The sequence below is a fragment of the Adiantum capillus-veneris genome, chromosome 5 (genome assembly GCF_014529385.1).
Source record: "Adiantum capillus-veneris isolate H3 chromosome 5, ASM1452938v2, whole genome shotgun sequence".
NCBI lineage: Eukaryota > Viridiplantae > Streptophyta > Polypodiopsida > Polypodiales > Pteridaceae > Adiantum > Adiantum capillus-veneris.
The window spans coordinates 158,138,402-158,153,770 of NC_140935.1; the positions used below are offsets into that span (position 1 = coordinate 158,138,402).

The following is a 15,369-nucleotide window of genomic DNA, read 5'->3' on the forward strand; positions in this document are numbered from 1 at the left end:
CCCTAGGAAGGAGGGGGCAAGCCCTTATTGTAGGGGATGAGAGAGAAACACACACACAGACACACTCCAAAGCTCCCCCTTTATAGAAAGGGAATACTCGACACATGTGAGGCTCCTAGCCCAGCTGCTCCCAATTTCCCCTCAAATCCTATTGGATGGCCATAGAGGTGGACCAATAAAAATTAGGCTAGAGTAAATTTAGTCTAATCAATTTAAAAAATCTTTGATAAAAGAACCAATAGAAATTAAGCTCCCCAAAAGACTATTGGACAGTCTACCGAGGGGTCCAATGAGCATCCAACAGCCCAATGGCTTGCATGATTCCTATTGGCCAAAAGACAAAAAGGTCCAATGAGAGTTTTGATGAATTATTTAATTACCTAAAGCTCTCACAAAAGGGTAAAGGGGGACACATGCCACAAGGCTATCAATTATGCTTCTAATTTGTGATTGGCTAAGCTTTGCAGGAGCCAACTTCTCAAAATGAGAAAGCGTTGAATCTCAATTTTATTGCAGTAATGTTGGCCTCCTCTCTATGGAGGTGTGTCTGATTGTGGAGGTGTGTCCACAAGAAGTTTTGGACAAATTCTCACAAGAATTCCCACATTGTGACTTACCTCAACATCATGAGCTTCTGCACCGCATACCTAGCTAGGTATACGGAGCCTCTCGAGCAGAAGCTCATGATGTTATTCATTGTATGAAAAACACTGGAAAAGACTCCGTTTTCCTACATGAGAAAATTTCTAAATCTTCTTGTGGTCTGATTTAGTTCAAAAACTCTAAACCAAAGAGTGTAAGTGCGTTTCGAGGAAAGGGAAGTACCTTTGAGAACTTAAGTTCCCCTCTCTCTATTCTAAGTTGACCTCAAGTTGTGGCGAAGTAACAAACATTTTCACAAAAGTAAGTTCTTGTTTTGTGCCTTTCTCGTCTTGTGTAAGAATGTTTTGTGCCTTCTCGTCTTGTGTGACAATGCTTTGTGCTTTTGCAGGGCCAATGAAATCTTGTAGAAGGGCCGTTGAAGCTGCGCTGTTGGAGGACTTGGGATCGTGGGGTGGAGCTTCTCAGTGTATTTGGGTGGCGGGTGGCTACCAAGGCTCAGAAAGGTGGCCGCGATCGTTGGCGAACGGTAAGGGTGATGCTTTATGGATCTCTTAGTATTGATACTTGTGGTCGGTGATGGGGGGGTTCTTGGATGGCAACAGTAGCCTCTCCGGTGGCATCCCCGGGTTAAGAATGCAAGCTTTGTTTGCAAGGTGGTGGAGCCTTCTTCTCCCCCCTTATGCAGTCGTATGAGGTATGTAGCTCAGTTTTTGGAGATGAGATTGGTGGGGTGGCTCCCTTGTTAGCCGCTATTTTTTTTTGGGTTTGGGTACTGCTGGTTTGTGTGATGGGTTGCACCTTTTAGCCAATGTATCTAGGGTGATGTTTTGTGGCAGGCATTGTATCTTGGGACAGTCTATGGTGCCATGGCTTGGTTTGAGCATGGCATAGTGTTGTAATTTTTTGGTGTGCTAATTTACTATGCTTGCTATTCTGAGTTTTGCAAAAAAGAAAACAGGTTTTGTGTTTTTTTTTTTTTGCCAAAATTGTTTTGGTATATGAAAACATGCCTTTTAAGGGAAGAGAGGAAGGCATAAATTTCTATTTTTGAAGGTTTTTTCGCATAGATACTTAATGGTCTCGCTTGTAAGCATTTAAATAAACCCTTGGTTTGAATGCCCAAGTGATGTCTTCATCGTGTTTTCTCCTTTTTAAAAACAAGCCTTTTAGTGAAGAAAGGAATTAGGCATACATTTGATCTATGGGAGTTAGGTTTGAAGTATTGACTATCTATCTATACTTATATAATAGGCGTGTTGGCAAATCCTTCCTCCGGCCATCCTCTTTATCCCCTTGTCGTGTTCTGAAGAGTTCGTCACAACTTTGTAGAGAGTGCCCACAACGGCTACGGGAGTTAGGTATGAAGTATTGACTATCTATCTTCTATACTTATATAATAGGAGGAGGGATTCAAGCTGCCACATGTTGGCAAATCCTTCCTCCGGCCATCCTCTCTATCCCCTTGCCGTGCTCTATTTGTTACAACTTTGTAGAGAGTGCCCACAACGGCTTCGGTCGTGTGTTGCATCCACCTTTAATGTTACCTGCTCTTGACCCGTGCACAACCCTTCTCCTCAACTTGGCTATGCTCCTACTCGCCTTTGGGTGTGCACATTGCACACCTGATCACAACCTAACCCTTCGTCTACTCTTAGGTCCTCATGCTTGCCACATCATCAACCTTGCCAACCTCGTTACCTCAGATCAAGTAGTGGTGACGAGGGTCCACCCTGACAGACAACTCTGCTTCGTGTCGTTTCTCCGATCAGAGAGCACTTTTGGTAGTCTTTATTTGTGCAACCTTTGCATTGGTATCTCTACTAGAAGAGCTTCCAATATCTCCAGATCATATGTGGGACAAAGGAGCCACGTTCTCGGCTTATACGGGACCATTGTTAATGATCTCATTATCCTCTCCTCTAACATCTTCAGAAGGAGAGATAGGGTTTGGTAGTAGCATTGATGACTGTCTTACTTTCTGCTGTGAGAGAGAGAGAGAGAGAGAGAGAGAGATGGTGCGAGTGCAACATAAAAAATTCTCTCTGCATGTTTCCTTCCAACATACACAACACATCAACAATGGCATCCTCTTTTGCCTTCAATCCGGCCGGGGTCCCATCTGCACCTATGTCCAATCTTCACCAAGTAGAAGGTCCACTTGGACGTGGTTTTGTGCCTGTGAGAGAGGCTACACCTCCTCTCTTTGCAAGGCCTTCTCCTCTTGATGCTCCTACTTCTTCAACCCTATTTTCCTTGGCCCCTCCTCCCTCCTCCTTTGTCACAATTGACTATTTGGGCCAGTCCGCTAGGGAGCTCCAATACTATTTTCATGATTGCAAGGCTGAGCGGCAGGCTGCTGAGGGACCGTGATCAAGATTGACATTGGCAATTGTAGCTGGTGGGCGATATTTGGCAATATTGCAGCTGGGCTACTTAGGGAATACGCCACAGATCAGACTTTTCTGACCAAATGAAGATTATCATCTCAAACCTAGGCATCGCTGATCTGGAATGAGAATTAGCGAAGAGGACGAGCTGCTAGAGTTATTTTTTTTTTGTTTTGTAAACTAGCCCATATTCCCATCTGTTGTATTTTTGAATCGGTAGCAGAAGTGCTGAATACCCGCTCCTGACCCGTGCACAACTCTTCACAGCAGCTTGCTGCAGCATCAACCTTGTCTGCCTCGTTAACTCAAGTCCTCAAGTAGTGGTCACTGGTGATGAGGGTCCACCCAGATCAGGCAACCTTGCTTCATGGTGTTTCTCCGATGGGAGAGCACTTTTTGTAGTGTTTATTTGTGCAACCTTTGCATCAATATCACTACCAGCTCCATATCATTTGTGCAACAAAGGATCCACGTCCTCTGCTAAGGAAGCATTGTTAATGATCTCATCTCATTGACATCTTCAGAAGGAGAGCTAGGGCTTGGTAGTACCATTGATGATTGTCTTATTGCCCGCTTAGAGAGAGAGAGAGAGAGAGAGAGAGAGAGAGAGAGAGCAGTAGGAGATGGTGCAAATGCAAGAGTGTGGCAACAAATAGTCTCTACGTGTTCCTTCCTACATACATAGCACAACATCTATACTTATATAATAGGAGGAGGGATTCAGGCTTCCATGCATTGGCAAATCCTTCCTTCGGCCATCCTCGCTATCCCCTTGTTGTGTTTTTAAAAGTTCATCACAACTTTCTAGAGAGTGCCCACAACAACTACCGACATGTGTTGCATCCACCTTTTATGTTTCCCGCTCCTGACCCATGCAAACTCTTCACCTCAGCTTGTCTCCGCTCCTACTCGGTTACTCTCTGTAACAGACTTGGGACACTCCAAGTCAAGAATCAATCGCGACAGCACCAAATAACCACTTCAAAACAATTCACAGATCATAATAGATTTGCACTGGCCCGACGGAGTTCTGTGCCTAGAGATATTGGCCCCAAAGACTGACATCCCTTTCGGTATTTCTTTATGCATTAAAATCAATGTTAGAGTACAAATAGCGGTTAGGGTTTCACTCTCAGACTGTGCGTCCAGATGCTCTGCAGAGTGAGCTCTAAACCGTGTATATAAAAGATTACAAGGGATGCCCAAAAGGAGAGCCCCAAAAACTCTCAGTTCAAAAGCAGTTTCTCTTTCTCTCTCAATGAGAGCAAAATAAAGCAATTGTGCCTTTCTCTCTCTCTATCTTCCAAAGCGTAGCCAAAAGCTGGGATTTGCGTCGCTAAAAAAAAATAAAAATAAAATTTTCATCTCCGTGATTTCTGAAAATATTCATACACTTCTGTCACGTGGCATGGCCTCCTGCTTTTAGGGTTTCTAGCCATTTTAGGATTTCAGCCAGCAATTAGGATTAGGGTTTCTAAAAATTAGGGTTTTTTGAAAATTAGGGTTTTTGGCAAAAATTAGGGTTTACAAGATTTGTAGGGTTTCTGGTAGAAATTAGGGGTTTTGCTACTGGTAGTCACGTCATCACTTTGTGATATACCCCCCTCTTGAAAGCATTGTAATCGACCACGATTACGCTTGCAAAACCGACAAAAGCCATAAACTGTCTTAGCAGACACTGACAGTTAGTACCTATATACTAGGAACACACATCTAGCACATGTACCAAATCGATAGTCACATCACACGACATCACTAGACATTGCAGGACATCACATGACATTCAACATTCATTCGGATCTTAGACCATGATTTATCAACAATGTAGCTAGCAATCACTTCTAGTTCCAATCGGAACCTCATCGATGTCCGATTGACTAACCCCTATTGCAACCATGTCTATTCGAGATCAATCAAACCAAAATGCTGCAGCCATTTCATCTATCAGTTCTTGCACTCAAAAGAAGTTAAGAACAAATCAGTATCATTATCAGGAATTCCATTTCATAAAGTCATCCACGAGAATGCTGTCAGCTCTCAGTATCCCTGAAGCTCAAAGAGACATCAGTGACTTTAGTATCAAAATCAAGGCATTTGTTGACAAAGGAGTGGAGTGACTCCCCTCTTGTGCATCTCACTGCACCAGATCTCCGGCCAAGCTGAATTCTGGGTTCCGTTTGGAGTAGACTATGTTAAATCAAAGCATCGAGGTAAAGTTTCACACCGAGGAGTATCTGCTAGGTCCTCCTCCTCCATCCACTTCGCATCCAATGCAGTATAGTTCTTGAACTTAACCAAGAACCACCTTCGGACTTTACCTTTAGTCTTCGTATCCTTATGTGCCAAATCTGTTCAAGAACAAGGATCTCCTCGTTTTCTTCCACTTCGGGTTGCTCATCAGGCTCCCCATCATCAGGCACATCACCCTTAAAAGGTTTCAAGAGACTCACATGCAATGCATTGTGAATCCTCCAAGTATCTGGCAGTTTCAATCGAAAGGAGACATCATTTATCTTCATTAATCTAGAAAGGTCCGTAGTATCCCATACTAAGCTTTGGAAAAACCCTCTACTTTCCCTTTTTCTTTCTTAGGCGTGCCTTCTCAAAATGTAAGAGCACCCAATCATTCTCCTTCAATTTCAAGTCGCGGCGATGGCGATCCGTTGCCTTTTTCTGTCGTTCTTGAGACTTCTGCAAAGTCTCGCGAACCTTGACAAAAGCCGTATCCAAGTCTTGCGTATATTCATCCGCTTCAAAGATCTTATCTTTCGTGCTTAGGAAGGGTCGAATATTCACAGCACCTTCAACAATCTCAAATGGCGCCTTCCCCGTCGAAGAGTGTATCGTGTTATTGTAAGCAAATTCCACCAAAGGTAAGTACTTGTTAACCCTCATGGCTCACGGACACCCTATCACCTACGACGGACGTTGTATTATTTACTTGGTAGAGTCAGGTACCGGGCTTGTCGGTCCAATAAGAAAAGGATAAGAGTGATCGTCGATGAGAGGCGCACTCTAACTGGAACATTCAAGGGATTAGTTGGCTAAGCATGGGCGTCCAAGTGTGAATGGAGCGACGAGCTCATATAAAAGTCAACTAAACCTAAAATTCATTCATTCTCTCATTTGTGCAATTGAAGAGTGCCTTTGCTCCATCTTCTTTATCTTCATCTCTTTGTGTGTGTGTGTGTATGCGTGAGAGAGAGAGAGAGAGAGAGAGAGAGAGAGGGAGAGAGAGATAGAGTGTGCGATCGAGCATTGCGACGACGACACAGCGGTGGTGAAGCGGTTGAGCGCAGCGTAGCGACGTCTCCCTTCTTCGCGACGAGGAATCCTCCACGACAGCAAGCGTAGAGCGGTGAGTGACACACCATCACCATCTTTGAGCTTACTAGTTTAGGCTTGTTGTGTGCTTGGAGCCATTTGTGGCTCGCACACAGTGTATCGGCAAGTTCCTTGCATTGACACGTGCGACATACGTGCACATTTTTAGCGCCGTTGTTGGGGAATGCCATACACTAAGCTTGAATGGCACTCTGTGCTTCTTTTGTGGTGCAATTTCAATTGTAGGAAAGGTAAGGAAGGAGGGTGTGTGTGTTGAGAAGAAGGATTTTGTGTTACTACTTTGTATTTTTTTTGTTAATGGAGTTTCCAAAGGTACTGTGTTTTTCTCTGTGTAAGGTGTTAGTATTAAGGTTGTTAGTTCTGTGTAATGTAATGTACAGTATGTAGGAAGTAGATCTGTGAGAGCTAATAGAGTGTGTTAGTGTGTAACAGTAGGTGTATTAGTTGGAAGTAGGAAGGTAGAGTGTGTGTGTGCTCTCGCGCAGGCTACGAAGATTTTATCCTTTAAAATAATAATAATAATAATAATAAAATTTAAAAAAAATAAAATTTAAAGGTAGGACCGCGATCGGGAATATCTTTTAGACCCAAGCCCAAGCTCACGCTCAGGCTTAGGCTTCAGTCGCCTTATAAAATTACGAATTTTAGCTTCACACGTCGCTAAAAATCGATTTTTTGAGGACCAACGGAGCTTCAAGTGACCGAACGTTGTGCTGTAAAGCACACCGCTGCCCTCTGAGAGATACGTTCGTTTTGAGCTATCACACACTTTAATAAAAAAAATCGAACATCCAAAAATATTAAAAAACATAAAAAAACGAGTGAAAACAAACGTCTAAAAAAGTAAGCGGTTAACCTTCGAGGTTATTCGCCGACGCTTGTAGGTTGTCAAAGGTACATGCATCAGCGCTCTGGTCGTGTGCTAGAGACGGAGCAACTAGAGAGAATTTCGACTTACGCGAGTTCTCAATATCCACCTACCTTAGGTTCCGGGCCCTCGGCGGGGACCCAAGGTAGTACAAACGAAGACCCGAACATAGCGGCTAGTGACTCTTCCTTTGACTACGACGTCATGGAGGGTTCCCAATGCCTAATCCCGATAGCTTAAGCCAAGACATGCATGCCATGGGTCCGCGGTCCGGGCCGAGCGTACTTAGCTGCCTGAAGGAAACCTTTAGTAGAGCCACTCGCTCCGAACATGGAGTTAATGATGTAAATGAGGGGGGTGGGGAAGTAAATTCTCTATTCATGACCAACGTAGACCCTATACCCTTAGAGAATGTGCACGTGAATACTTCATTCACTGCACCTCCTGACTCTTCATAGTTATTTCCCTCTGAGGTCATATTACCCGATGGTAGAAGCCTTGCCTAAGTGCAAGAGGTTGAGCAGTATATCCTTGCAGCGAGGGAAAAGGAAATTGAGAGCTTACGCAAGGGGGAACAACGAAGAGAGTTAAAAGCGAAAGCCTCTATGTCAATATCTTTGCTAAGAGAGTAATCGAGTGTTCCTGACTTAGCAATCACTAAGGGCTAACCCCTAGAAAGCAACATTGCATCTAGCTCAAAGGACACCCCTAGCACCTCAATCCTAGATGGAGCATCCTTAAATGAGAAATGGGAGTACGAACTATAAATGGAAACTCAGACCGACCTATACACAGGTCACACCTATCACGTGGGTTGGTTAGATGTCCTACAATCCACAATGGGCGCTACTAGTGTGGAAGATCAACAACAAAGAGTTTGTGAGGTCATCCATAGGGTCATTGAGTTAGAGAGACAGAACAAGGGGATCAACATGCCTTCAACGGATCTCATGAGATTCTTGGATACAAGAAATGCTAAACAACTGACCTTATCGCAAATGGAGACTCTCTCAATGAGTCCGATGGATCCTCCATATGTTGTTTCTCCAGGGGTCTCAGTGCAATCTGAGCCCACAAGTGATAGCTTTACCTTTCCAAGTCTAGCTCATCTTTCCCTTGATGACACCACGGCTACCATGCCTACCCCAATGATGGGCATGCCGAGAAACACGCCATGGATCTCATTTGTTAGTAAAGCACCGCTACATGGTAGCTCAATGCCTGCAATAGTACCTACAAGTGTGTACCAATCGTGTGCACCTATGGGTCATCGTACTCATGTAGTCCCTACTCCTCCCATTGTTTCAACTACCTATTCTTCACAACCACAACACCCAAGTTCTTATCCATGGGACTATACCGGCTAGCATTAGCATGCCACATTCGACGTCTGCTATGCCTAGGGCAACACATATGAACTTTGGGCCACCGTATGGCACAACATCGTACCCAACGTGGAACCCAAGGGCTTTCTATGCGCCAAGCCCAATGCCAATACCTACTCCACATGTAGTCTCTGGAGCGCCTTCACCCACGGTTCCTGCTCACTTAGGTGACTTGGCAACATTTGCTCAAGCTATTGGTCGATCTATTGCTGAGAATATGTGTAACACGGTTGATAGAGAGTCTAGAAGTAAGGCAGTACAAATAGCCAAGCTCACACAAAAATTTAGTGGAGACGGGGATGTGAGAAAGCATATCGCAGTATTTGAACAAATATGCGATTCTCTAGGAGAACACAATGACCTGCATAAGAGTAATGCTTTAAGCCTAACCTTAAGTTGGAAGGCAGGAGATTGGTATAGAACCCTAAGGGTGGAAGAAAAAACAATTTATCCTACTCTTAGGAGACTATTCTTGAAAGAATACATACGAGAGGGAGTGCTTTGGGGTGTAGCCTCTCAGCTCCAGAAAACCCAACGAGAGGAAGGAGAGTCGGTGAGAGACTTTATTAGTCGCTTGAAGCATTTGAATTCTCGTTGTAATCCAAATGAACGCTTCAACAATAACCAATTGCTGGATAGATTCATTCGGGGATTACGACATGAGGATATCTACAATGGCCTAGTCATTAGAGGTATCACCACTTGGAAAGCAGTCACCACCAATGCGATCCAATTGGAGGATAATTTAATGATTCAAGGAGAAAGAGTGTCTGTTGAGTCTAAATCTATTAGCTCACAAGCATCTGTGCATCATCCAATGACCCTAAAGCCTATTGCTAAGGAGCAAAGATATCTGAGATGACTTTAGCAGATCTCACCAAGGCTATTCAAGAGAGTCTTAGAGATAATCGTGCTCCGCAAAACAATCATATGTATCCAAGAAGGGAGCAACAATGGTGCTCAGTATGCTATGGACCGCATAGTACTAGTGAATGCTCTACTTTTAGAGTAAAACTGAATGGGAACTGCAATGCCTATGGGAGGTATGGTCATCAAGCTAAGGATTGCATAGTATTTAAGCGCGCGATGGCCAATAGACCAACCATAGCATGGACAGACACACCTCGAGTGCCTGCATTGATACCGGCCCCACCTCTTGAACAAACAGCACAACACATGGTCCTTAGGGCCCAAAATGTTGTTCAAACAACACCTTTACCACCTCCAATGCTAGGACCGCAACCACCACATCCGAGAATCACTTCACTGAATTAAGTGGGTTGTGAGTCATCTATTGCTTGTTTGGAAGGCTGTGAGGAAGATATAGATCCTAATATTGCATATGGGATGGATGTACTTGAAGAAAGTCCACAATACTACATGGAGGACTATTGGGGACAAGTCAAACCTGTATATCAAGTAGCTGCTCTTACAGCAAGAGGCCAAAATATCAATTACACTGCTAAGAGACCACCTCTTCAATCCTATGAGTGTGGAGGTCCACATCATGTAGCGAGTGTCCTATTAGGCTACAAAAGAATGCCACACTAATGCAAACCAATCAAGCGAACACGTCTACAATGCTGATACTCATGTGTAATCAATGTGGCATAGATCATTTGATTGCCCAATGTCCAAATAATCCAAATGCACCAAAGATCATGCCATTAAACTTGATTGAAGTTACCGAGGAGCCATCACAAAGTACACATGTGGTACTAGTAAACGTACTCACACGATCGATGTTCCAAAAACAAAATTATATTCTTGAGAAAAGAGACACGGCATCAATTGCTCAATCTTAGAAAAAGAAGAAAACACGAAGGAAGAGATCGCAAAAAGCAGCGAAGTCAGACCCTAGTTCAAAGACCAACATAGGGACTGGTGACGATCTCGTATATATGAACGACGCTGAAGAGGATTCTGATTCAGGTGAAACCATGGAGACCAAAACAACCACTAAGATAGAAACCAATAAGGAAGATCTTCATGAGCCACAATGGCAAGGATCCAAGATGAAGATAGGAACTTATCCAAACCCTACAGAGGATATCGAGCGAGTCAAGCAATTAAGGAGTTTGGTAGAAGATACCCAAAGGAATCTAGAACCAACACCTAAGCAGATCCAGATTACAGACAGCGTGTTCCCGACGCAACAACAACCTCACCAAGTCCATAGACCCTTAGCCATACCTAGTGTCATCCAAGAAGAAAGTGACTTAAAGTCATGGGAAAGTGGGCGTACTCACTTCTTGATGGAAAGAATGTTTACAGAGGGACTACTTGATCCTATCGAAGAAATGGAGATCCCATCTTCCCCACGTCAAGGGACTCAAGGCCAAAAGGTGTCGTTAAACATTGTCAAATTGATGGATTTCATGTCTTCAGAAGTTAGAACCACCATCATGTCCAAACTATATAAAGACCCCGAGGTAGTCTCAGCTCTTCGAGCCTTCTTCAATAGAGAACTAAAGTTTGGGCTACCACAATTTGCACAGATGGATGGAGTGGGGGAGATGCCAATAGAGGAGGAACACTTAAATCCACAACCCAACCTAGATGAGAACCTTGTTATAGAAATACCTGTTAACAAGTTGGGACAATACTTTGAGGGTGATGAATTCAATGCAACCATACCAATAACTACTAAGGGATTAACTGTGAAGGAAATCCTTGATGGTGGCGCTGGGGTTAGCATTGTGAACTAAAAATTGATGGGAAACTATGAGAAGACCTCACCTTGCAACCACAACCATAGTAGTGAAGATGACCAATGGGTCTATTGTTAAACCTATTGGGATGCTAGAAGATCTCAAGATCAAGGTCTTTGGACATAAAATAAGGATTATCTTCATTGTTATGGATTTCTCCAAACACACTGTGGCATCGGAGATGATCTTAGGACGTCCTTTCATGAGGGAAGCAAAAATGGTATATGACTGGTCTAAAAACCATGTCTATCTGCAGTTCCAAGATTCTGTCATTCGAGTGGATCTTGTGATGGGTCAAGCACATCCCCTAGGAAATAGGTTTATAATTGATCATAGATCTGACACCACAGTTAACTCGGCCCCATTGCAGTATTGTTACACGTGTAAATCGGACACTGATGTTTGGGAAAGACTCTCCTTATATTGATGTACTACCTGGGATGACTGAGTCGGACAATGTGGATTGGGTCCACCTAGCATCAACCATAGACACTTGGGGAAACAGGGGGACGACCTGGGTAACACCTAAGGGGGATGAAATGCCCGTATCCTTAAATATGCTACAAGCAATGCATATAGCTTCTGACAAGACTCATCCTAATGTAACGAAGAAAACATACAAGTGGGTCCCTAAAGCTTCTTTAGCGACCATGGCTAGTACTAAAAAATAGAGGCCTTGTAAGAAACGTCGCACTCGCCCCAAGAAATGTAAAGAAACGTTGCATTGGATCCCTAAAAAATTATTAGAAGCCCAAGGATACTATCAAGGAAATGATCAAATCTGGGTGCCAAAACGTAGATTGTGTTCTTACTTGTCACCTGACCTATGTGATCCCAATCCTGTAGCTCCAAAATGAATTGACAATCTCCGAAAGAAAAAAATCACAAAATGCTACACACCTGCTCCAGAGCTAGTTTGGGTACCGAAGAAAGAACCAATTGTTCCACCTAGCTTAGGAAGGGGGAAATCACATGAAGCTTCTAGCTCCTCATGTAATGCTTCCATAGAGGTAAAATCTTCTCCACAGCCTCCACCTACAATAGTGGAACTCCATAAAGCTACAAAGGAATCCACACCTCCCAGTGTTCAAGAATCACATGATGAACCACTTCAAGTTCGATCCTGGGAGAGTACTTTACCGCTCTTGCAACTCGACGAGACACCTAATGTAATAGAAAACTAATGGCAAAAATCCTCACCTATTACCAACTGGAACAATTTGTTTCAAAGGGTGGCAAGCACATTTCAAACGGTATGATCTATCCAAGGAAGGGGGGAAGTCTTCATTCACGTTAGCCTATTGAATTATTTTCCTCTCACCCTTGTTTTCCTGACCTCTCAATCACCAATTTTAGGGAATGTATATATATAGCCTTATACTCACAAAAAAATAAAAATAAAGAGCAAGAGCAATAAGCAAACGAGTATGCACAATAAAAGTCAAAACATTTGACCTAGACCTACACATTCACATTCGGTACACTGAAATAGGAACCTATGTCATAAAACACCTTTGATCCTCATCACTCAAGTGATGGAGGGTAGGTAGGATTAGTACAATCGAAGTGTTTCTGTTTTAGAGTTTACTGATTTAGCAAAGTTCTTTTTTCCCACTCATGTGACTCTTAGAGGTATTCTTTGTGTTTCCTCGTGTGTATAGGAACGTGTTGCTGTTGTTAGGATTTGGACCTTCATGGAATCTTTCCCTCGTTCACACTTAAAATCAAGCACGACCATCAACACAAACATGTGTTTCTTGTCCATTAGCATTGCCCCTTATTTTTTTTGCATCCATGTTTGTCTGCTTTAATTGTGATTGGTAGCATAATATTCAGTGCCTTTGTTTAGTATCAAACATTAAATTCAATGTAATTTTTGTCATAATCACTTGTCTAGGCTTAAAAATCAAGCAGTCCGACTAAGCTAGTTTGACCAAGCTAGGTCTCTTAATACCATGGGGAATGTCTTCCTAATAATCAATGGTTACTTAAGTTCTTAATCCGATTTAAGCAGCATTGTGGGAAATGTACTAGGGCTTTCTATTGGGCTTAGTCCCTATTGACCTTTAGCTTAAGTATTATAAAGGGAGTTTACTAGTATGATGAGTCTGAGGAGGGTAACAATGTTATATAACCCTCCAAAGTTATAAAATTAAAATGCTGAAAACAAACAAACAACAAAAACGTCAAAGTACCACAATGTAAAATCTTAAGCTGAAAGAGAAATCTGAGCTTGATTTGGTACTTCACTCACATGTATCGCCTATGGTACTAGAGCTCTAGAGGTTCCCAGTGTGGACGCTTTTCCTTGAAAAGCCAAAAATCCAAGGCATACAAAATAATCATACACATCAAAATTGAAACACTGTGAAAAGACTTTGGAGGGTCAAAGAAAAGAAAATAAGTCAGGCAATGATTTCATGAGAAATTTCTTTTATCGTAAACTACAAGGTCTTCTACGTATAACCTCTAGTCAGCTCTTGAACATGAAATACTTGGCTCTCGCGATTAAACAACTTAATTGACCAGAGAAAATTAAGAAGCGTACCCATGGTATCAATAGTCGATCTTTAGTGCTTTTCAATCGTTAAATTAACCACCTTAGACTTGTTTAATTTTTTACCTTTACAATTGTTTGTGCGTTTGATTATATTGCAATTTAATGTTTATTACTGACAAATGATTTAAAATTCTGTTACCAATCAAATTGTCTGCCTACAACTGCATATGCTTTTTAATTGCCTATGAGAATGCAATTACAGTGCCAATGTTGTTTGATTTTGCAGTGACTGAAGAAGGCTAAGGACATTCATCTCAAATGCTCTTTCACCTCGACAAACGAGCTGCAACTCAATAGCTTCCAAGGACGGAATCTACATCAAGAAGGGGGGTATATTAACCCTCACAGCTCACGGACACCCTATCACCTACGACGGACGTTGTATTATTTACTTGGTAGAGTCGGGTACGGGGCTTGTCGGTCCAATAGAAAAAGGGTAAGAGTGATCGTCGATGAGAGGCGCACTCTAACTGGAACATTCAAAGGATTAGTTGGCTAAGCATGGGCGCCCAAGTGTAAATGGGGCGGCGAGCTCATATAAAGTCAACTACATCTAAAATTCACTCATTCTCTCATTTGTGCAATTGAAGAGTGCTCTTGCTCCATCTCCATCTTTTTCTTCTTCATCTCTTTGTGTGTATGTATGCGAGAGAGAGAGAGAGAGAGAGAGAGAGAGAGAGAGAGAGAGAGAGAGAGTGCGATCGAGCATTGCGACGACGGCACGGCGGCGGTGAAGCTGTTGAGCGCGGCGTAGTGGCGTCTTCCTTCTTCTTCGCGGCAAGGAATCCTCCACGACAGCAGGCGTAGAGCGGTGGGTGACACACGATCGCCATCTTTGAGCTAACTAGTTTAGGTTTGTTGTGTGCTTGGAGCCATTTGTGGCTCGCACACAGTGTATCGACAAGTTCCTTGCATTGACACGTAGGACATACGCGCACAGTACTTTTTCCATTGAGTCTTCTGATCCGAGATACAAGACTTCAATAAATCTAAAACCACTGAATTTGGCAATCTCAAATTGCCCATCAGTCTGCAAGTGAAACGATGACGAGAAATGCAACTGTGTGCCAACGTTCTCCCAAATTTGCCTTCTAAAACAAACTCATAAATCTGGGGTCTCTGTCGGAGATAATCATCTCAGACATGCCATGTTATCAAAAAATCACCGTGACCATTCTGTGTTCTCGGGAGATAAAAAATGAAATCTGCAATACTTTCCCAGGGGTGGATGGATATGGGTAAAGGCCGTAACAATCCCTGTGCTGTATGCCTGTCAAACTTGACCTTCTGGCATACTGAGCAACTGCTCACAAACTCTTCCACATCCTTTTTGAGTCTCCGCCAAAAGAAGTATCTCTCTACCCTCTTCATGGTGGTAGCAATGCCGCGGTGACCCGTAAAAGGTGGATAGTGATATTCAGTCATAACCTTTTCCCTCAACGGCTGTGTAACGCACATGGTTTTTCTCATCAAGTAGCCTTCCCGAAGGGGGTATCGATCTACTGTCTCC

At 43.0% G+C, this 15,369-nt stretch overlaps 2 long non-coding RNA genes across 2 annotated transcripts; both read left to right on the plus strand.

The window, feature by feature from the left end:
• The first annotated feature begins 811 nt into the window (after positions 1–811).
• Positions 812–1,537, plus strand: LOC147458392 (uncharacterized). Its single transcript, XR_015188219.1, has 2 exons — positions 812–903; positions 992–1,537. It is a non-coding gene; the product is annotated as an uncharacterized LOC147458392 (long non-coding RNA).
• Positions 1,538–2,816: 1,279 nt separating this feature from the next.
• LOC147458393 (uncharacterized) lies at positions 2,817–14,464 on the plus strand. Its single transcript, XR_015188220.1, has 2 exons — positions 2,817–6,348; positions 14,086–14,464. It is a non-coding gene; the product is annotated as an uncharacterized LOC147458393 (long non-coding RNA).
• Positions 14,465–15,369: the final 905 nt, after the last annotated feature.